Source organism: Suricata suricatta, chromosome 15 (assembly GCF_006229205.1).
Source record: "Suricata suricatta isolate VVHF042 chromosome 15, meerkat_22Aug2017_6uvM2_HiC, whole genome shotgun sequence".
Taxonomy (NCBI): domain Eukaryota; kingdom Metazoa; phylum Chordata; class Mammalia; order Carnivora; family Herpestidae; genus Suricata; species Suricata suricatta.
The window spans coordinates 73,459,223-73,482,217 of NC_043714.1; the positions used below are offsets into that span (position 1 = coordinate 73,459,223).

The 22,995-nt window shown below is 43.4% G+C and overlaps 1 long non-coding RNA gene across 1 annotated transcript; it reads left to right on the forward strand.

Annotated features, from left to right (window-relative positions):
• Window positions 1-712: 712 nt before the first annotated feature.
• Window positions 713-13,451, forward strand: LOC115279484. Its single transcript, XR_003903463.1, has 3 exons — window positions 713-1,101; window positions 1,927-2,075; window positions 13,206-13,451. It is a non-coding gene; the product is annotated as an uncharacterized LOC115279484 (long non-coding RNA).
• Window positions 13,452-22,995: the final 9,544 nt, after the last annotated feature.

Below are 22,995 nucleotides of genomic sequence, written 5' to 3' on the forward strand. Positions count from 1 at the left end.
GTCTTTTCAGGGTGTTTAACAAGACAAAAATATAAAAAAAAATGCTAAAGTTTCAGGAAAATAGTAAAAAAGGAAAATAACTAATTCATTTCCCTTATGTGGATGTGCGCGGGTGTATGTGTGTGTGTGTGTATGTGTGTTTTCCAGCAGTTCCATTTACTTATTTTTAAAGGTTATCACCTATTTTTCTCTGGCTAAAAATAAATTAATGAAAAATTTTGTCCAGAAGGCTTTTCTTTGAAAACTCTAAAACTGCAGTCAATTATGCCTCAGAGTTTAGAGGTTTTGAAGCTGAATAACAACCAGAGAAGGTAGGCACGGGGGGTGAAACACGAGAGGGGAGACATACTGCTATCTTGGTAGCAAAGTCACCTTCTTATCACAGTTCTGGCAGCTGCCAGCGTACATGTGTGACAACAAAGCCACGAGGAAGCTCATTGTTTTCCAGATAATTTTTTCTTATTCTTTCATATATAATTAGATGTTTGGACAGAAAGCAGACAAGGGTTCTTGCACACATGTATGAATGGACACATATGTGTAGATGTGTAAACCCATATGCATTGTATAGATGTCTCTCTGCCTTATTCACACAGGGGGATTGGCAGCTAAAGGTGATGTCACAGAGGCTTGTGACACAACAGGTGTTTGTCTTCTGTTTCCACTGTTTTGGAATCCTCTCTCTACCTCCCACTCACCCCCCTACCCAGCACACTCCCCACACACATCAATCAGCATGGATCTCCGCTCCTGCGTCTGTAACTGCACGCCACGGAGGTCTCGGAGGCACAAGGAGTCAGAAGTAGAACAGAAGGCGTGTGGGACAGTGTGGCCTCTGACTTCTGCCACTTCCCTGCGACCTGGTTAGCACAGGCCACATGGTGGAAGGTGCAAGCTACTGCAAATACTCAAGGCAGATTTTCTGAGTCTCTGGGCATCTCTCCAATTTTGTCAGGCCTAAGGGATAAAATGAGGCACTGAGAGAAGAACAGCACTCTCCATCCAGCAGCAGAAAGTCCAGACAGGGGCCAGGACCCTGCAGAGGGAAACTTGGGACTGGCCAGTACTGAAGGCAGGCCAGGGGGATGGTCTATCCTGAAGGTGGGTCACAAGGAGGTTCATGGCCTTGGAAAATATAGAAAACAAAAATAATGAGGCTGACCAAATGTCAGCCTGTCTCAGAATCCCCATGAACAGAAATTCTTAACAATGTCCGTGATGGGATCTTCTCCCTGGAAACCAAACAACCAACCAACTTGTTTGGGCTTTACCTGTGCAGAACTGCTGCACTTGGTGTCAAGTCCCAAGTACAGGGACAGCACGACACATCGCACACGTTCACACACACACACACACACACACACACACATACACACAAAGATGACTTGCTTCAAATTAGCACGTTCTTACTACCTGTAACTAAACATTGCATTCTCTATAAAGGTCAGGCCTTCGGATTCTCAGTTATTGAATCAGATTCTGACACACACGTGGGCTCAGCTACACAAGTCTGCGTTGGGAATGAGCTGGGGAAGGTTCACAGTCATTGGAGTGTGCCGTGGGCGCCGTCTGTGTCACTGTCCCCTGCGGCAGCTCTGTGCGTTTCCACGTTAAAATGGCAGATTCAAGGGGAACAGTGAGAGCACAGAGATTGCAAAGACAAAGACGAGTGTGTCAGGGCGCAGCTCTGTCCTTGGTGACCACATGTGGCTTTTATTTGTGTTTAGTGTTGAAAACAGTGACGTGGTGTGTAAGTTGGGAGGTGTGAGTTTTCTGCTTGGTGAGCGTAGATTTCAGGTGGGATTCTACTTAAAGCTTTTAACAAATTTAATAACCTCTTAAAATTGACTGTCAATCTTTTTAATGTATTGTTTAGAACTCAAGAATATAGAAAATAATGACCTTTATGAAATATTCTCTCAAAAGGAACAGGAAGTGGCAACAGCCTTCTAAACCCCATGGCTTGAGAGCTTCTGGAGCTGGTTCAATGGCCCCGACCACAGAACTGTCCTGATGTCCGGGAGCCTGAGTCTTCTCTCAACAACGTGCCAGGGAACAACGGGTTGCAATGGCAGGTGAGACAAAGTGTGTGCAGGGTGGCAGCCTCATCTGAGGACACTGTGAGCCCTGGGTATTCCAAAAACCACTGAGGAACACTTTGAGATGAGCCTAAAGGTCCAATCATCCAAGGACGTGCTGACATTGACTGCGGGCATCAGGTTTAGTACCAGAAACCTCCCCGTCTCTAGAAACAGCGACGGCCAAGTGTCTGGATCCACAGCCACATGCCCTCTTGCCTGCACAGGTGGCACCTCATCAGGGCATCCCACAGACCAATCAGGCTCCACGGCCCTTTCGGTTCCTGCTGCCATGCATGGCCTTAAAGTTTATTTTAGTGAATATAGTTAACGTTGACTGGGAAGTGCTATATTCCAGGTGGCCATTCCTCTAGTTTTAAAGCTGAAGACACTGAAGCAGAGAGAATTTGAACAGCTTCCCCAAGGCCATTCACACAGGAAGTGACTGTCATGGATTTGCAGCATGGAGTGCCCCACTCAAGAGTCTGTTCCCTACAACAGGTCATCCCTTTGACCACCGTAAGAGTGAAGTATGCCATCACGGCTGTCCTGTACAAGACCAACATCGGATTAGTGAACCTGCCATATCACTTCACTTAGCACTTGTGGTCTCCTGAGAACTCAAATACAGAAAACACTAGAGGCATCCGGGTGGCTCGACTGGCATTCAAGTCTCGATTTTGGCTCAGGTCATGACCTCAGTTTGTGAGGTCAAGCCCTGTATCAGGCTCTGTGCTATTAGCATGGGGCCTGCTTGAGATTCTCTCTCTTACTCTCTCTGCCCGCTCCCCTCTCTCTCTCAAAATAAATAAACATTTAAAAAAAGAAGAAATACAGGAAACACTCAATAGGCATTCAAGTATTATAGATTTATTATATTTACCTTTTATTTTCTGCCTAATATAAGACTAACCAATGTAGATAATATACTAGTATCTTCTCCAAACCAAAATAATTTTGCAAGCAATTCCATGAACTTGCCAAAATAGATATTTGGTTTTTATTGCCTCCCATATTCTCATAGATAAGGGCTGATTCTTGAATTTTACCCCATGCCTCAAAGCTTTCTCTATTTTACAGCATTTTATTTCCTGTACTTGCTTCTTTGGGTATGATTCCTTCTCCCAACCATGAATATAATAGCCACACTTACCATCCCGTTGTTCTACCCAGAACTCACGTGCGATCTACAACAGAATCATAATGACTTCCAATCTCTGAACTATTCAGAGTAAGCAGGATTATGCTATCATAACACCCCTACTCTAGTGACTTAAGAAAAAAAAATATTGGGACATTTGGGTGGCTCAGTCACTTAAGCGTTTGACTTGATTTGGGCTCAGGTCATGAGCTTACAGTTCTTGAGTTTGAGCCTTGTGCTGGGCTTGGCACTGATGGCACAGGGCCTGCTTGGGATTCTGTCTCCCTCTCTCCTTCTCTTTCCCTCCCCCTCCCTTCAAAAAATAAATAAATAAACTAAAAAGAGAGAGAGAGAGAGAGAGAGAGAGAAAGAAAGCAATGTTATTTAGTTACACCCCATGGCCACCAGGTGATTTGTCTTACTATAGTCTCTATAACCCAAGCAGATGGAGGCTACATCTAAAAAAATACGAGAAACAAACAAGGTGAAGGGAAGAAAGTAAATTATCCACTGACTTGCAGAGCTTCATTGTTGAAGTGACTCATAGAAATTCTGTTCATTGTTATTGATCAAATCAGGTCATGATACTATGTCTCACGTCAACAGGAATATGGAAAAGCACAATCCTACTGTATGCCACTGTGAGCAGCCCTGATTTCTAGAACAATTGCTCAGCCTCCCATGAGCATGATCACAGTTGCAAACCAATGGTCAGGAGGGGGAGTGACACATGACGCAACTTTTAATTTATTCTCAAGTCTCTTAGCAACCTAAATTCACAGGAAAAATAATTAGAACAATATACCTCAGTGCATAAAATAAACGTCCAAGTTCTTTCTTTAATATCACATCCCAATATAATGAACCCTTTCTGAATTATGGTTTTCATAGCTCATTTCATATTCTAGGAATTATAATAATACTTTAAAAGTATATAATGTTTTACCTGCTCCCCAAATTTTCAGATTTCTGCTCTTTGATGCCAATATTATATGGCTCATAACACATCTTATTGGTAGTCAGGATCACACACACAGGGCCCAGGATGCTTAGTAAATCAGATGTGGTGTCTGCACTCTCCTTAATTAAGTTTTCTATTTCTTGCTCTATTAAAGCGCCATCAGTCCATGGCATCTTAAGTTTGAGAATCTGCTGACACTTTGTTACTGAGGCAAGAAGTTGCTACTAATGGAAAGCCAGGGCCTTAAAAGGGGGAGAAAGACCATGAGCCCAAACTAGACACTCGATGCTCAAGATCACATTTACAAAAAGGCGGGTGAGGGTGGGACTGGCTGGATGGTGTGACCCCCAAAAAGCTAGAGTATGTGTTTCTAGGGAGTAAGAACAGTAATCATAATATAGGTGTGCCCACGTATACCTGGCTGTAAGGTAAAGATACACTTTCCCTTCTGCGGACTGAAGCCCTGTCTGAAGACAGACTCATTTTTTGCTTAAGCAAGGAGGTGAGATCATTTGGAAAACTGGCAGGAAGATGGGGGCAAGGCTCTTGATCTCTTATTAGCACTTTCTGCATGTGTTACTCTCATATTTCATTCCTCCCTCCTTCCATCCTTCCTTCCTCCCTTCTTTCCCTTCCTTCTCTTCTTTCCTACTTCTTTCTCTTCTTTCCTTCTCTTCCTTATTTCAACTAACACTTCAAACATCTCCTATGTGCCATACTCTGTTTTAGGACCTAAAAACCAGCAATGAACACAACAAACTAAGCACTTGCCCTTTTGGAAATCATCCATCCATCTCCCCCATATATATACTTGTATATATATATATGGAAGTAGGAGAGAATGAAAGATCAATAAATACATAGCCTGAATGATACTAACTGTGAGCAAAAATAAAGAAGGATAAGAAGATAGAAATGATGGGGATAGAAGTTGCTTTTGTAAAATACATATGATGTGAGATTAGGGAAGGACACTTCTGTGGAGATGAGAAATGAACAGATAGTTAATGAAGCAATAGAACAATAATCATGTGGCTATTCTGGGGAAGAATGTTTGAGGCAGAGAAAATATCAAGGAGTGAGGTGGGAATGATCTTAATAAGTTCCAGTGAGAGTAAAAGGTCAAGGACATCTACAGCCAAATAAGCAAGGACATCCTAAGAATAATGGTGAGGGAGGATGCTCTAGGTGACAAGGCCATGTGCTGGGTGACAAGGGCACATAGAGCACATCATACACTCCACATATGCAAAGATTCTGGAGAACATTAAACGGAAGCATGATAGGATTTTCATCTGAAATATTCTGTGGACAGCAGTCACAAAGACAGAGTTAGCTAATTCTAGAAAACAGGTGGTAGGTACTCAATGAAAATTTGATGAAAAAATTCATTAAATGAATTGTTTTTTCCGTTATCCAATTTTTGTGATAGTGTGAAAAAATGATGCCTAATGGTGCATGTGTTTGTCGATGGGTTTCCAGTGTTTGCCATTATCCGGTGGCCTGCACCAGCCATCACTTCACATTAGCACCAGATGCTCTATTTAAAATTTATTTATTTATTTTAAGAGAGAGAGTGAGAGAGTGCAGAAGAGGGGCAGAGAGAGGAGAGAGAGAGAGACAGAATCCCAGGTAGGCTCTGCACCATTATAGAGCCCAATGCAGGGCTTCAACTCAGAAACCTTAAGATCATGATCTGAGCCAAAAATCAAGAGCTGGATGCTTAACCAACTGAGCCACCAGGCACCCCAGATACTCTATTTGAAGGCAGCTGTCCAGAGGGAGGGAGGATGGGCCACAGCTTAGATGGCCGGTCAGACCCCTTTCCTGTCTCTGTGAGTTAAGCACCATGGTGGTAGAGGCATCTAGCCCAGGCCAATCCGAAGGGATGGCCATCATTCTAAGAGTGTAGCCTCTAGAGACAACTGGTTGTGGCCTCCAGTTTCCAGCCCATTATTGTGAGTTCCCTGGAGCATTTTAATAAATTTCTATTTTGCTTAAAGTACTGTAGTGGACACAGTATGGACATAGCCATTTTCTCTCTCATCCCTCTTACCAGATCTGTTCATTCACCCCCTTAGTTTCTGTGTGACCCACATTAACTGATTGCATGTATGACTTTCTGAAGAATGCCTTGGACACTGGAGCCACATCACCAGCAGTTAGGAAGATCCAGATGTACCTGCAAGTGGAATTTTACATTCCCCACTGCCCTGCCCAACAGCCCCCTCCCCACACAAAGAGCCCATCCTCAATGCCCAACTGACATGTTGTGAGAGAGCAGGAGCCCAGTCTCTTTTCCTGGATGAGGGATTGACACTGTGGTGTGATCCATACTCAAAGCTCCCTTGGGGATTGAACTGAGTCTGAGACCTGGGGAAATGCAGCCTTGTTGGGCTCTTTCTCATGTCATTCCATGCTTTACCCATCCCCTTACTGTTTTCTCCTGGTCTTAGAAAAATAAACTTCGGGGGTACCTGGGTGGCTCAGTCAGTTAAATGCCCAACTTCAGCTCAGGTCATAATCTCACAATTTGAGTTTGAGCCTGGAGTCGGTCTATGTGCTGACAGCTCAGAGCCAGGAGCCTGCTTTGGATTCTGTGTCTCCTCTTCTCTCTGCCTCCATGCTCATGCTCTGTCTTTCTCTGTCTCTCAATAATAAATAAATGTTAAAGAAAAAGAAAAACAAAGGTTTTTTTGCTTTATCTTTAGTATAGTTATGTCTGATAGGATGTTTGAGACAAAGTTATACCAAAAACATGTTTGTTGCATGTCTCAAATTCAAACTTAACTGGGTGTTAAGTAAAAGGGAACTTTTTTACAAAAAAAAAAAAATCACCTATACCCATATTCGTTACTCAGGGTCTGTCCTGGAAAAATCACATCTAAAAAAGCTGAGGTTAGTTCCTGTTGTTGACAACTAGTAAACCAATCGAGACAGATAGATTCTGATCCCCGAGCTGTAGAGTAAGGATAGTATATAACCTCTACTCTGCTAGAGCCACAAACCATGAAGGTAGATACCATGTGGGGTGTGGTTTACTGGTGCCTCCAGGTCCAGTTTCTGCCCCTCTCCACCCTTCCCTAGGCCCCGACGAGCTTGACTTGCGTTGTGATCTCCAGCAGGGGCTGGGGTGTGAGGATAATGGAAACCCCAAAGGAAGCCTGAGTGCAGCAGGAGATAGCAGTCCCCATATTCATGTTTCTGGTTCTTTCTGTAGGTTGTAAATGCCTACACTCTCCCCACTAAAGGTCTCAGCTCCATCAGGGGGCCTTGTCATATAGCTACTATTCTCACCAGGTTGGGTGACCACTGCCTCGTGGAGTGGCAGGGATCATGGACTCCTTGTGCCCAGCCCAAGGAGGCTTCAGCATTCCTGCTAGGTGGCTATAAACTTACCCATACTCTTGGAAAGTCTCCTTCATCTGTCACTCTTTTCCATGTGTCCCATGGGGACTCCAGCTAATATGAATATATGTATGTATTTTACATATTAATACACTTTTGTATTAACAACAAACTAACCTACCTATAACGTATTATGATTTATTCTCATTTTATTATGATTAAACTATTTTTAGCAATAGGGGCGCCTGGGCGGCTCACTTGGTTAAGCATCTGATTCTTGATTTTAGCTTAGATCATGATCTCACAGTCATGAGACTGAGCCCCGAGTCAGGCTCTGCGCTGACAGCATGGAGCCTGCTTGAGATTCTCTCTCTCCATCCCTCTCTGCCTGCCCCTCCCCAACTCATGCTCTCTCTTCTCTCTCTCTCTCTCAAAATAAATAAATTAGCATTTTAAAATATTATTCTTACCTATAATATCTAGGATATTCATTCAAATATCATGTGTAATTTAAGCAAATGTACTTTTTCTCTAGAGCATTCATATACTAACATGGACTAAGTCACTTATTAGGAGCCTGAAATATCAGATTTATTGAGCAATGAGAGGAGTTATGTAGAATTCTTTTTAAATAGTGTGTTGCTTGATGGTCAGAAAATGGATTTTATAGCCAGATGACATTTGTTTGTATCCTGGACCTAATTGCAAATAGGCACAAAACCTTAGTTACTCTACCTTTATGGATTTCTGTTTGTCACCTGAAAATGGAAATAATCGAACCTACTTTTAGTTTAACTGTGAAGAAGACACTAAGAATGCATGTAAAGCTACTAGCACAATATTTTATTAATGACACAGATTCAATAATCAATGGCCATTTGTAAACATTTACATGCTCATCACTGAATTTCACCTGAAAGTCTCCTCATTTCTAGGACAGTACTACTTAGCAAGGTTTTATGAGAGTTCCAGGCAGTTTATACGCTGCCCCATGGGGACAGACACCATTATCGTTAGGGAGAGGAGAGCTGGGAAGTCCGCCCAGGTGCCAGGAAATGGCTTCCTTTCTTCCTCCAGGTCTGTAACAGATTGCAAAAATAACCACAACAAAATATGATATCCTTGTGGGAGATTAGAAAAGTTTAAGTAACTCTAAGAAAGTTTTTCTGTGGCCTTTCACTAGTAACTGGCCTTAATCATCCTAACTGCTCCGAACCTCCTCCTCTTTCCCCACTGGACACTAACTAATCTCTGGTCCTGATAGGACTAAGCCTGGGGCTACTCTGAGGCCAGCTCCTGCCAGAGGCACGCATGTCACCCTCCTCTATATAAGCTCCCTGCTACCTAGGCAACTGGGGGCAGCTCTAGGGGCCAGGAAAGAGCCCCAGGAAAGGATTCCTGAGTCAGGAGGCAGGGACACAGCCCTTCTTCGTGCCAGGGCATAGTTATGTCAATGATGAATGCAATTTGGGTAAGAATCCAGGACAAGGGATATATTTAATATTTTACTCCTCAATGCTCAGACCATCTCTCTGTTACTGTGTTAAATCTTTCACAATACAGCTTAAGACAGAAATAGAAACCACAAGTGTACCTCCTTCCTCATAGGCTTCCTGAGCTCTGTCACCTTAAAAAGGATGTTCAGACTCACTTTCCCAACAACCATGGGATGCTTCTCATGTAGGTCTTACCTTCACTTCTCCAGCATCTTGTCTGGTCAGTGCCCAATGTGTCTGCATGCCAACCCAACATGTCATGATCCATCTCTGACCCTGAGAGACAGCCTGAGTTCACTTCTACCCTATTTCTCCTCCATGGAACACGTGACTGAGAACTTTTTTTTTTTTAACAGACTTATAGACAGTTTATTCTTATTGTAATAGCTCTTTCTTCTGCTGTTTCCCATGTCCCATTCCCCCACCCAAATAATAAAGCAGGACACGAACCTAGCCTGTGCAAACTAAGGAATCCTACTGTTCTGTCAGGCCACCCATTTGTCGTGATCATTACAGACAACATGCTGTATCACACGCTTCCCTGTGTCACATCCTTTAAAAACTACAGTCACCAAGTGACAGGGGAGACTCACTCTTCTCATTTCATCAGGTGTGACATACAGCAAAATCAGATGAATAGTCTTTTTTTCTGGGCTTTCAATCAGTGAACAGAATGAATCCTGAAAGTTTGTTTGTGGTCATGCCTAGCTCACCAGGGTATAATTTTCAGAGAGATTTGTGTGTCAAATGCTGAAACCAGAAGAAAAACAAGTATTCATCTGAGTTTGTCTTCTTCATACACTATTGGAAACTCACAGAGGTGACCCTAATCTGGCTTAGGAGCCTGAGGTTAGGCCTGCTGCCATCCCCAGCCTTTCTAGGCACTACCACCCGGAGAGCCAGCAGAGACCCACAAATGAAGACAAAGATCGGGCTGGAAGAGAGATTGACTAAGAAAACTCAAACCACAAAGTACCCAGGTTTCCTGCAGACAAAGCAGTTCATGGGAAGCAGGTGGGAACACACAACAGCACAAAAGGCAAGATATGGGCTTGTTACGGGGGAACAGGTCATTTCCTGAAACAAGGAAGTATCTAGCCAAATGGAGAGAGCACCAGTGTGCCATCTTTGCTGGATGGCATGGCAGCCACCACTCCCAGCTGATGCTGCTCTTCCTCTAGGTCAGCCTGGGCCAAGGGACTAGCTTAAAGCTCCTGACGATTGCTACTGGTAAGAAAATGCTGGAACATATGTTTTGGGATGCTCTCAGACTAGCAAGGTTTAACAGAATCTTGGAGAATTCAAATGTTCATGAAAAGGACAGTTTGGAATGGGAGCAGGTGTCTCCTCCCTTAAGTGCCATGTCCTACATGGCAGTGTCTCCTCTTTAGAGGAGTCAGGGGCTCATCTGAGGACCCCTGTCTTCCTTGGGATGCAGGCATGCCTGTGTTCCCTTTCAAGTTCACAGATGAGGATTCTGGACCACCAGCAGGGATCAAAGAACGTACTGACTAAATTGAACCCCAACACCTGTCTTTGATGTTCCCTTCATCCCATAAAAACTCAACTTTCTGGAAAAAAAAAAAAGTAGTAGGTAAGAAATCAAGGAGCCACTTGGTCAGCCTCTAAGCTAAAGAGGAAGTCAAGTCGTGGAGGCTAGTCATGGCATAGCCCGATGTGGGGCTCGAACTCACAAACCACAAGATCATGACCTGAGCTGAAGTCAGCTGCTTAACCAATTGAGCTACCCAGGCACCCCAAATGTGGTTAGTTACTAATATGGGCTGTCTAGTTCTGGCACAGGTAGAAGAGAGCCTATGACAGGCACTATTTCACATAACCTCTTAACTCTCTGACTACTACTGTTAATGAATTTCTGTACCTAGCACTAAGTTAGGTACAGAAGTCTTCCCTTCCCGCCCCTAATGCGAACTGAGTTCACATTATGTTATGTTAGTTACAAAGTCTCACCAAGAAACATTCTTCTATCTGTCAGAGCCATTAATTATCACTACATCTTAAGCAGGAGGGAGTATTTTATATCTATTAACAATACCCAACGCCTACCCTACATATTTGTTCTTTTAGCTAACATATATATATATATATATATATTCAGAATACTCAGGTAGGGATGGTTAAATACATTGAAGGTCATTAACATCGAAAAGTTAAACTACTTGATAACACGGTAATTTCATAATGCATTATTTCATAGTTGAGAATTCGATCACATTTTTCCTATCTTTATGCATTACCTTTCTGACTGGACCACTCACTGCTCTGGGACAGAGCGGTCCACCTCCTTTTAAATTATTAAGACTCCAGAGTCCCACAGTGTCCTGTAAATGTGTGATAAATCGGTTACAAATAAATGGAAATATTGAAAGGCTTTGGAGTGGGGAAATACACTCATTTGCCTTCCCAAATGCAGAACGAGCACCCTGAGTGGCACTTAGGAGGAAGGGGACTTGAAGGCTTTGGGAAAGAATAAAACAACTGGGGTAGGACAAGACTCCAATGGACCATTTACTGGGAGTCATGAGTGTCAGGTTCTTGGCCATTTGAGAGCCGTCGTCAAAGAAAAACTCTTCCTCTGAGGCCCAGTGGATCGACTCTCTCACCACAGCAAGTGCCTGGCACTATATCAAAAGGAGATTTATTAAATTTAACAGACCAGAATATTATTACATAAAGAATACTGCCCCCGAGCTACAATCAAGTCACTCAGCCGTCTGTCGGTTTCACTCATTCCCTGAATGCTCCACCCTGTCTCTCACTGCTGCTGGGACAGAGCCAGTCTGAGGCCAGCCACTGTGTTGGGCATGGCCACTGTGCTGGGCACGGCCACCTGTGTGGCCTTGGGCCTCTGATCTCCAGGTGGCAGGAAGCTCAGAGACACTGGAATCACCATGCTTTTGGTTTGCTGGCTGTTTGGTATTTGTTTGCTGGTTCTTTTCCTGGGACAAATTTCTGTTTGGAGTTCCAATGACAGTAAGGGCAGTCACTAAGTGACCCCTGATCATCTCCCTCTCGCTGTACCACCATTTGCTGGTCTGAGTGACTTCTGCTGGCCCATGTACAATGGTTTACATATGAGGAGAGGGCTATGAGGTTGACGGCTGCCTACTATTGATGGTGTGCTGCTTCTGCATAAAGCAGTGGCCAGAGACCCAAGGCTGCCTAAGTCAGCCCTTTGGCCCTCTTGGCTTCCTAGAGGATTTAGACATATTGCGATTCCTCCGAGTCGAAGCCCACATGATGAGTCATTATTAGGTAGGTTTCAAACCCAAACTCCAATGGGAACTCGCGTCAGCTGTCACGGATGTACATGGAGTAAAACTCTCATGTATGTGAATTTGATATCATTTAACCTCTTCACCAAAAGCCATACCCTTGACTGTTTTGAAGACCTATTTCTCTTTCTAGACTTATCCAGCACTGCTTTGAATGTATGTTACACTGCTAATGAACAACACCCTTGAGATCCTGGAGTCCCTCTCTCCCTCTGTCTGCTATGGATTTTTTTGAACTTTCATGAAATATAAAAACTAATTAGAATGACTGGACACACATAGAGATTTCAAAAAAATTGTTATTAATGGCACCCCTCTGTTCCTTCACTAGAACAGCACCAGTCACAGGGGAAAGCTTCTGATAAAGGAGTGTAACAACATAAAATCACTACTTTCTTCCAATGGAACATGTCACAGGACAGCCCCCAGGATCAGCCATTCCCACATAATGACCCCATGACCCCATCCGTCATGACGAAGCAGTAAGCACATAGCAAGGAAAAAAACGTGTGCACTATCACTTAGAATCTTCGTGTAGCTTATGGTATTTTCTAACACAAAATATTTACCCACAAGCCTCAGAAAGAGGCTTTATGGATCCTGGGTTTGTCTACCACTTGTCACTTATGCCATTGATAGTGCTTTTCTTCATGTCTAAAATTCTTAGATCAGAGGACAGCCCACATTTAATAAAGCCCATGTTCCAAGCAGTAAAATAGTGAAGGAAATCAAGTTAAGGTTACTAACCAAGTTAAAATAAATTAATAGACACTGAGCAGCAAAACCAATGTTAGCTAGTACAGGTCACAGCCCTCCTTCTGAATTCCCATGCCTGTTACATCCTGTGATAACCACGGCCCTCTTCTGTCTGAACAATGTTGCCAGGAGGAGCTAGCCTACTGACCTTGCTGGCTCACACCAGGCACCTGAGCTGATGCGGACAGCTCTTTGCAGCACAACAGAATCCCTCCTGAAGGCCAATCCTCCCCAGGATGGACGCTGAGAAGGACAGCAGTGCTAGAAGATGACGGAACAGAACCTCTGGGCTCTCCAATGAAGAAGTGTCCAAAACCCAGAAGGCAGGTGGAGCCAAGCAGATTTGGGGAAATAACATCATTATGGGACTTTGAAGTTCTTTGTGCTTTTCTGTGTATATTGCCCCATTTCCCTGAACACTCCTTGCGTTCTATTTCTTGGCATTGACAAACCACCTTGATATTTACTCTCATAAAACTATAACAGTCATAATTTTTCTTATGAAATTACAAGTAGAACAGGGATCGGCAGGGGTGGTCCTCAGCTGCGGCTGGGGGAGAGAAGAGATGATGCTCCTCCAGTCTCGCTCCTTACGTGGGCTCTCCAGCATGGTGGCTTTGGAGAAGGTAGCCTTGTAACATGGCGGCTTGGAGCTCCAAAACCACATGGCAAGACAGAGGGAGAAAGAGAGGGACACACAGGAAGAAGATGCATCGCCTTTCTAATCTATCCTTGGAAGTCATAAAACCCATTGTTTCCACTCCTTCAATTCATTATAGAGTCACAAAGGTCATCCCCTATTCACAGGGGAAGGAATTATCCTTCACCTTTAATGGGAGGATTGTCAGACAATTTGGAGGTGGGTTTTCAAAGCTCCACACCTTGAGTCTTAATATTTTAAGGTTCTGTGATTCATACAGCTTCTGTGTATCTTTTGCCTGATCTTTGAACAGAGCCTCACAACCTATCCTTTCACTGTGTAACTTTCCACTGTGTACCTTTTGGCAAGCATTTGCATGGGTGGAGTTTTGCTGCATTCCAATATATGTGGGGGCCCCTGGGTGGCTCAGTCAGTTCAGCATCCGACTTTGGCTCAGGTCATGATCTCGCGGCTCATGAGTTTGAGCCCCGTATCGGGCTCAGTGCAGACAACTCGGAGCCTGGAGCTGCTTCAGATTCTGTGTCTTCCTCTTTCTCTGTCCCTCCCCCACTTAGCACTTATGTACAGGAAGCCTGCTCCCAGGATAATCAGGAGGTCATTTTAAGTAGAAAAAAAAGAAAAACAAATAAATACCAGGAGCACAAACCAAGGTATAATTTAGGACTGGTTAATCAAAAACTTAAAAATGTAGGATAAGGTATGTATAATGCATACATAAATAATCTTACAATGGGTATTTGAGCAGAATGCCATCTATTTTAGAACACTCAGGAAACCATCCTATGATGATGCCAGAATGCCAAGCACAATGGGGCACACACAAAACCCACTCCAAAGACCGCTGTCTGTGGGATGTTACCTTCCTCTCAAGATGCTGTCATATATAATACAGCAACTAATATTTGTTGAGTACTTCCTCTAAGCCAGTCATCTGTACATAGGAAGAACTCAATAAATATTTTTTGAACAAAAGGAAACAAGACAAAGCAAACAAAATAAATACTGCTGTCTTCCTTTGACCTTCCTGGAACTTTCTGGAGCCTTAGGTGGGGTTGAAAGCAAAGTAAGAGCCCTAGGAGCAATTTTGTGGAGGAGATAGACAGCCCCCACGAAGAAATATTTAAGAAGATGAACACAGACAACATTCCATACTAGACACAAGTGGCAGGGAGAGGACCATTTATGATGGAAAAGTGAACCACAGAAAGGACAAAATCCATCCTGTGTCTCTGAACCAACTGATGGAAGAGTCAGGATTTATCCCACCCTGCATGTTTCAAGCCAATCGTCCCCACAGCGGAGTGCTATCATGCAACAGAGGCCCAAAGTGGTCTGCTGGATGCTGGAAGAAAACATCACAACCCTCACTTTTATTTTTCTCACATTTAAAAATTAAAATGTGCTATTATTTATATATATGAATATACATGGTAACACATTATGACACATAATTTTAATGGAAATACCTATACCTATAGCAAGATGTTATTTTAAGCTTACACATATTTTAATTGTTTTTTAAGTAATAAAGGAATTAAGCCATAATTGTGTGCCACCGCTGGTGTCTTAAAGTGTGAGCTGATCACCCCAGCCTTAAATCAAGAACACAAAAATAAGCAACACTTCTCTGAGTTGGAATAAGTGTTCAATTACTCTGAGTAGCTTTCAAATCGATAGTCAAGAGGCATCATTATTTCAAAAGCTATTAGTTCCCATAGATTAAATTATATCTAACACTTACCACCCCCAACCCCATTAAAATCCTAGGACGTTTTCTGCCACTCTCTCAGCTTTCTCGGGGGCTCCATTAGCACCACGAGAAACTCAACGCTGTGAATTGGCAAGCAATTAAATGGAGCACATGATGAGATTCTGAAGCCCTGCTTCTATCTGGAGGAGGCCCAAGTGTCTTACCTGAGTCAAGTATCTAAGGATTTCTGTCATCTGAAAACATGATTTTTAGAGCAGAGCAGACCACATTATATTGCTGATGGGGAAAATAACAGAAGATGTTCCCATCAAGAGGGACAAAGGGAACTTACATGGCATGGCTAAGCCTTCACAGCTGGTTAGAGCTAAATCAATGCACTTTCTTTCAAGAAACTGTTACTAAGCATTTATGATATGTCAGACTCTGTATGAAGTGAAGAAATAAGACAAATCTCTAGTCCTGAGGGCCTCATAGTCTAGTAGAACAGACGTATAAACAAATACATTCATAATGCTGTCATAAATTCAAGAACGAATCACTACACAAGGTATATAACTTTGCTTCAATTCTTCAAACTTGACCTACACATTTCCTCAATTGCCCCATTGTGCTGGCATATAAATGCCACCAGATAACCACAGGAACTGTTTTGGATGATTGTCTCAGATCACTCAGCATTTGTTCTATATTTTTCAGTTGAAACAATTTTCAATTTCAATTGAAACACATACATAAAATTATAGAGGATAACATGACAATAATCCTTATCTGCATCTCTAAGAATGAATCACTGTTAGAATTTAGTCATTGTCTATTTTCATTTTAAAGAAAAATAAGTTTCTTATTTCATGAAAATGATACATGATTATTAAAAATTGTAAATGGGTGGCTCAGTCAATTGAGTATCTGACTTTGGCTCAGGTCATGATCCCGTGGTTCATGGGTTTGAGCCTGACGTCAGGCCCTGTGCTGACAGCTAGCTCAGAGCCTGGAGCCTGCTTCAGATTCTGTATAGCCCTCTCTCTCTGACCCTCCCCTGCTCACGTTGTCTCTCTGTCTCTCAAAAATAAATAAAACACCAGAAAAAAATTATTAATACACACAAAAAATGTAAATGCATAAAAAAGAATGACAAAAAAATAATCACTGTAAGCCTCACTACTTAAAAGTAACCGTCAGCAGGGGTGCCTGGGGGCTCGGTCAGTTAAGTATCTGACTTCAGCTCAGGTCATGATCTCACAGTTCCTGAGTTCGAGACACAAGGCCTGGAGCCTGCTTACGATTCTGCGACTCCCTCTCTCTGACCCTCCCCCATTCACACTCTCTCTCTCTCTCTCTCTCAAAAGTAAATAAACATAAAAAAAAGTAAACATTAGTAGTATCAGGTTTCCTCATGGTGAGTACCTTTCAATAAGTCTAAACAATACGTAGGCGTGCGGGCATGATGGAGTGGAATATTCTGTATAACAGGATTATTCTACTCCATTCTGTTTTCTGTCCCTGAGTCACCTATTATTTCATGATCCTTTTCTTGTCAAATTTTGTATCTAAATAACTTCACTGGTTTTTATTCATTTGCTTATTCCCTCGGGTATTGGATGCAGGGGGGCATTTTGTGATATATTTTGTTTTCTACTTCATTAGCTCTTTACCTGCTCTTCCCAGCTTTTATCTATGTAATATTCCTCTATCTCTCTCTTCAGATACATATATACATACCATGTCATGTATACTTCCAGTTTGGGCTCATCGATCTGGCTCCTTCTACTGGGCAGCTTTTAGATTTCTCTTTCAGGCCATGCCAATCATTCCTTAATAATGACTGGACAACTCTAACGGGCTGAGCACTGTATTAAGTCCTAGTTTCTGTTTTCCACGCATAAGACAGACATAGAGCAAGTAAACGGAAAAACGAAATCAATAAGCCACATGAAGGAAGCAAACAAGGGCCTAAGAGACACAGAGTAGAGAATTCCCTTAGGGGTTTTAGATCAGGGGAACAGGAAATGTTTCCCTACAGAAGTGAGTTAGCCCAAAACTTAAAGAATGAGAAGCGCAGCACTAGGATTGCGCCTGGCATTTCCTAATACTGTAAATTGCAGCTGCCTAATAAATATTTGTTGAGTGAATGCATCCATTAACATGAAGGTTATGGAGAAGAATATTTAAGAAGAGGAGTGTCCAAGTGCCCAGACCATTTTACTGGACTCAGATTATTTTTAAATTCATGTTTCTTTCTGGTTTTGAAATCTCATTAAGATGATAATGACAAGTCTACTATTATCTTCATAGTGATCATGCATTGACACTGTAGAAAAGGCACTTTATGGGGCACCCGGATGGCTAAGTGGGTTAAGCATCCGACTCGATTTCAGCTCAGGCCATCATCTCACAGTTTTTGAGTTCCAGCCCTGCATCAGGCTCTGGGCTGACTGTGGAGGGAGCCTGCTTGGCTCTCTGTCTCCCCCTCTCTCTGCCCCTCCCTTGCTCTCTTGCTCTCTTGCTCTCTTTCTCTCTCTCAAAAATCAACTTTAAAAAAATATTAAAAAATAAAAATAAAGAAAAGGCACTGCATGATTCACTTTATATCAATATCTCAATGAACTCTCTGGAAACCATGCGGTAAAAATCTGTGGGTGCGAGGCGTTGTGTTTTCCTTTGCCACCTAAGGAAACTGCAGCTTAAAGTTTAACTAAATTGGCCTCAGTGAGACAGACCTGAAACTGAATGCAGGCCTGTCCTTCTGCAAACCAAATGATCTCCATCTGGAGTGCTCTTATGTGACCCGCTGTTGCCTCGGTCAAAATACGGGGGCATGGCTGGTGTGAGTATTCTACACACGCCTTCAGGATTGGGAAAGGGGTTCTGACAAAAGCTTGTGAGGCAGGGTAGGTTAGAGCCCCCAAAGTGGGCCAGGTATATCTGTCTGGATTCAAGTTCAGGTCCAGGCATCTGTGGGCTATGTAAGTTTCAGGGAAATAACCCAAGTCCTTGGCTTTCACCCCTGCTCCCTGGAGACAATAGCACATTAATTCTCACGAGGATTAAATCTCTATGATACAACACATGTGCACCATGGACGAACCACTGGGCTCCCCAGAGAGTGATGTCAAGTGACCCCGAGCAACAGATTGCTGGCCTCCCCGTGGAGCAGGGCCTGGGCAACCTCTTAGGTGACAGATGAGCGGAGATGTGACAGACCAAAGGGAAAATTATTCTGGATAGAAGGAATGCTGGGCATAAAAACAGGACACAGACTCATTATCTGGAGCCCACCTCCTGGCATTCAGTTCCTTACAGCAATGCAGTGGGGGGGGGGGGGGCAGGTGCCGGAGCACGGATTCCGCTGACAGAAATTCCAACTTAGAATAGTGCTCAGGATGACAAGGATTATAACATAAATAGTTGCCCAGAAAAGAAGGAAAAGACCCTCCTTGAATCCCTGCTCCCTTCATTTTCTAAACCAGCAGGGCCTGGAGGGATTTCTTCTGGGCTATTTTTTCCTAAGTGCCCAAGTGTCTTCCTAGATTAATCCTCCAGGGTGTCAGTTCTCTGAGGCGGGGAGTTTTCAAAATTATGATGCTCACTGAATGCTCACAGCTAACGAATGTATTTTGGAGTTCCAGCTGGGCCCAGGGCGGGAGGCACCAGGCTACCATACTGAGGCAGGGCTGGGGGATGTTTCCAGAAAGGACTGCCAGCTGAAGCACTGAGGGAGCCTGTAAAGAATCCTGGCGCTTTGCTGTTTCCAGCTGAACTTAGCAGCCTTGAGGAGTTAGAGGAGATGCCACTCACCTTCTATTCCTCCGTGCTCTCCGACGCCACTCGGTAGGGATGAAATCTGAGGTTTGCCAGCTTTTATTGTTGTTAGAATCATTCGATACTTGAGTTTTGGTGAATTATTAAAGGGGAAAAGGAGCCTCTCTTGGGGACTGCCCAGTGGGCGTGATCGCACGGCTCCTTCGCCCAGTGCTCTGTGAATTACTACGGTCCCCGTTTGCAGAGACTGAAAGCACTCCTCGGTTGTGGAGCGGCTAGCCTGAGGTCACACAGTTCAGCGGTCCCCACGTCAGAATACTACCTTTCCTGAAACGTCAAAGCCCATTTTCAAAACATGTCATCACGGATGGACTCGGGTTAGATCATTAAATACACGCTCTTTATTTCTAACAAATTCTCTGCGACATACATACGGACAAACACATTGACAGATAGCGAATAGGGTGGCTCATTCGCCGCTTTCCGTGTATGTTACAATGTTACACCATCAAGCATAACAGGATCGGGAGAAGCACACATTAAAAAATCGTGTGAATTTTTGAAGGAAAAAAAAGGAATAAGAAGGCTCACATCTATTTAAATAATGGTAGCCGGGGTGAAGAAATCAATTATTTAAAAACTCCAGAACATGGAAAATGACTACAAAACATTAACTTTATTTCAGAGCATTCTGGTATTCAGAGTACAAACAGAAGCAAATTGCATTTTTACCACCCATTACTTAATAAAAAATTGAGCATCCGTTTGCCAGGAAAGATGAATGTGTTTGGGGTTCCTACTTTATAACATTTGGTGTGGATTTGTACACGATTATTATGCAGTCCATCCATCATGGGCTGCTGGGAGCAGCCGTGACTCCCATCACTTACAGATCACATGCATTAAGATCCCCGCCCGACTGCGCCGTCTGATTGGAGGAAGCTCTGTTCTAAGGCCAAATAAATCTCTCCATCCTTGTTTCTAACAGTCCTTTTGGACTCAACAAGCCTCCCCTCCACCGCCAGGGCCGCTGAGGTGCGCTGTGTTACCTGGGCACACACCGCCCTCTGAAGATCCACGTCTCCACCTGCTTCTCTGATTTCCCTCCTACCTTTTCCCAGTATGAGCCCGACATGGTTCCAACTTCGGTTAGTTTATATTGGGACCAAAAGAAATCAATGACTCTCCCACAAGTCATAAGCTCCCAATGATTGTGCTGGGTGAAAGCCACCTGCTTACATCCTGGTAGGTCCCATGAGATTGGGTGTACATTTCACAGGACAATGCATGAAGCTTATAGTTTCTTTGAACGTTTCCCAGAAATGACACCCATGAATGAGAGATCAGTGGAGGTGAGTAGTGAGTAGGTGCGTTTGAGTGTGAAGTCAAACAGACAGGACTCAGGTCACAGAAGGAGGTGTGTGGAGTGGAGAGCAAGCCTCCTGTCCTTCAACTTAGCAGACTACACCACTCTTCTGTTCAATATCCTTCACGCAGGTCCCTTTCTCTAAGGATAAACACCAAAATGCTCACACAACCTGAAAACTCAGTATAGCTTACAATTTCTGCCTCTAGAGCCCTATGTTCAGTGACTTTCCCCTTTCATCTTTTTGCTCAGCCACAGAGCCTCTTTCATTTCCTTCATGATACAAAGCACCCTGCTGCCTCAGGGCCTTTGCACAAGCTGCTGCTGCTGCTGCTGCTGTGCTCTGTGCTGAGTGCTTGAGGGGCTTCTCTACTTAGTGCAGGTTTTCCGGCTTTAGGAATCACCTCAAATATCACTTCTTGAGGGAAACTGTGCTAACCCGACAGGGTCTGGCCTCACCTGATGTTCTCTCTCAGCAATGGTATCTTTCTCCTTCTTCATAACATTCATCATCAAGGCTCAGCATAATATTCTTTGGATAACTATTTGGTTACTGCTTTCCCCAGCATTCCATGTTTTAGAAAGCTAGTGTTTATATTTCTTTTAAACTTAACATTTTAGGGGAGCCTGGGTGGCTCAGTCAGTTAAGCGTCTGGCTTTAGCTCAGGTCATGATCTCATGGTTCGTGGATTCGAGCCCCACTTTGGGCTCTGTGCTGACAGCTAGCTCACACCCTGGAGACTGCTTCAGATTCTGTGTCTCCCTCTCTCTCTGACCCTCCCCTGCTCTCACTATCTCTCTCTGTCTCTCAAAAATAAATAAAAACATTTAAAAAATTAAACTTAACATTTTATCTCTGGCACCATGTATGAAAAAGAGATTTTTTTAAATGCCTTTTAAATAAGTGGATAAGTGACAACAGTCCTAAGGGGGGAATATTGGACTTATTAAGTGTTCAGGTGAGCTGACAGATATGGAAATCCCTTGGAAAGATGTGGGAAGCTGCAAAGATTCAGCTGCTCAGCAGTTTACTGGAGGGAAATATCCCTCCCTGAGGGGAGTTACCTGAATTAAAATATAGGCAGGGAAGTGCCACTCCCTGTCAGGAGAAGCAAAAAGAACAAAGATCAACCACCTACAGGCAGGGTGGTGTCGGCCATCAGGCAGCTGTGCTAAAATCTTTAGTTTGGTTCCTCCTTTACATAACTTTAATCAATTGACTCTGTATCCTAGCAACCAACCTAGGTTAGCTGCTTCAATTCCCGCCCTGTACCTTATTTAAAGTGTGGATTTTTTCTCAATAAATGGGGCTTGATCAGAAACCTTGTCTTGCCTCCACTCTCTGTGCCTCCTGCCCCCCTATTCTCTCTCCCTCCCTCAGGAACCTGAGACCCATTGACCACCCGCTGGCCAGGGCAGGAACAGACAGAAAGATGCAAACTCCCAATCCTAAGAACTTAAATCAAGTTATGGATCTTCCACATAATTTAAGTAAAGGAATGTTCCTATGTCATCCTCTTATGGACTATCTCAGAATATTGGCAGGATCAGTAAACAGCACCGTGGCTTTCACATATAGCCATTCAGTAAATATTGGATGAATGCACAAGTAAATGAATGTATGAAAGCCTCTAAAATATCTATAGTTGGGTATCTGGGTGGCTCAGTCAGTTAAGTGTCTGACTCTTGATTTCAGCTCAGGTCACGATCTCATGGTTGAGGAGATCAAGTCATGCATTGATCTCCATGCTGAGCTTGGAGCTTGCTTGGGATTCTCTCTCTCTCTCTCTCTCTCTCAATAAATAAATAAACTTTAAAAAATAAATATCTATACTATGACTAAAAGGTGAGGGTCAGGGATATACTGATGGCACTAATGGAACATGGCAGAGAGAGAGAGAGAGAGAGAGAGAGAGAGAGAGAGACCAAGAAGATAAAACGGAAAAGAAAGAAAGATCACAGTAACAGAAACACTGCAGTGTTTTCCTTGTTCCTTTATTAGAGCATATGAGGCTTTTATGGCAGATTTCAGAACCCAAGAATCTCAGCAAGAAGCTTACGGTATATTTCATCTGAATGTCTCCAATCTTGACATCCTTGTGGAAAGAAAGAAATCTTTCTTAGAAATCTCACTTGTAATTTCAGCAAAACCTGGGGCATCTGTATCACTGACCTTGACCCATGGTTACTTTGATGACAGGCGCCATATTGGGATATGCCCATTTGGAAGATGATGGGCTCTGGGATGGGACTCACCCGTGAAGACACCCAGAGCAGGTGCATGTCTGCAAACAGGAACCTGGGCAGCATGAAGGACTTCGGTGTCCATGTGGAGAGATTGATCTGGAAGTCTTTGAGGTCTCCAAATTCAAAACAGAGTCCATTCGAATGTCTGCATCGCATGCCCAATGCTACGGGACTA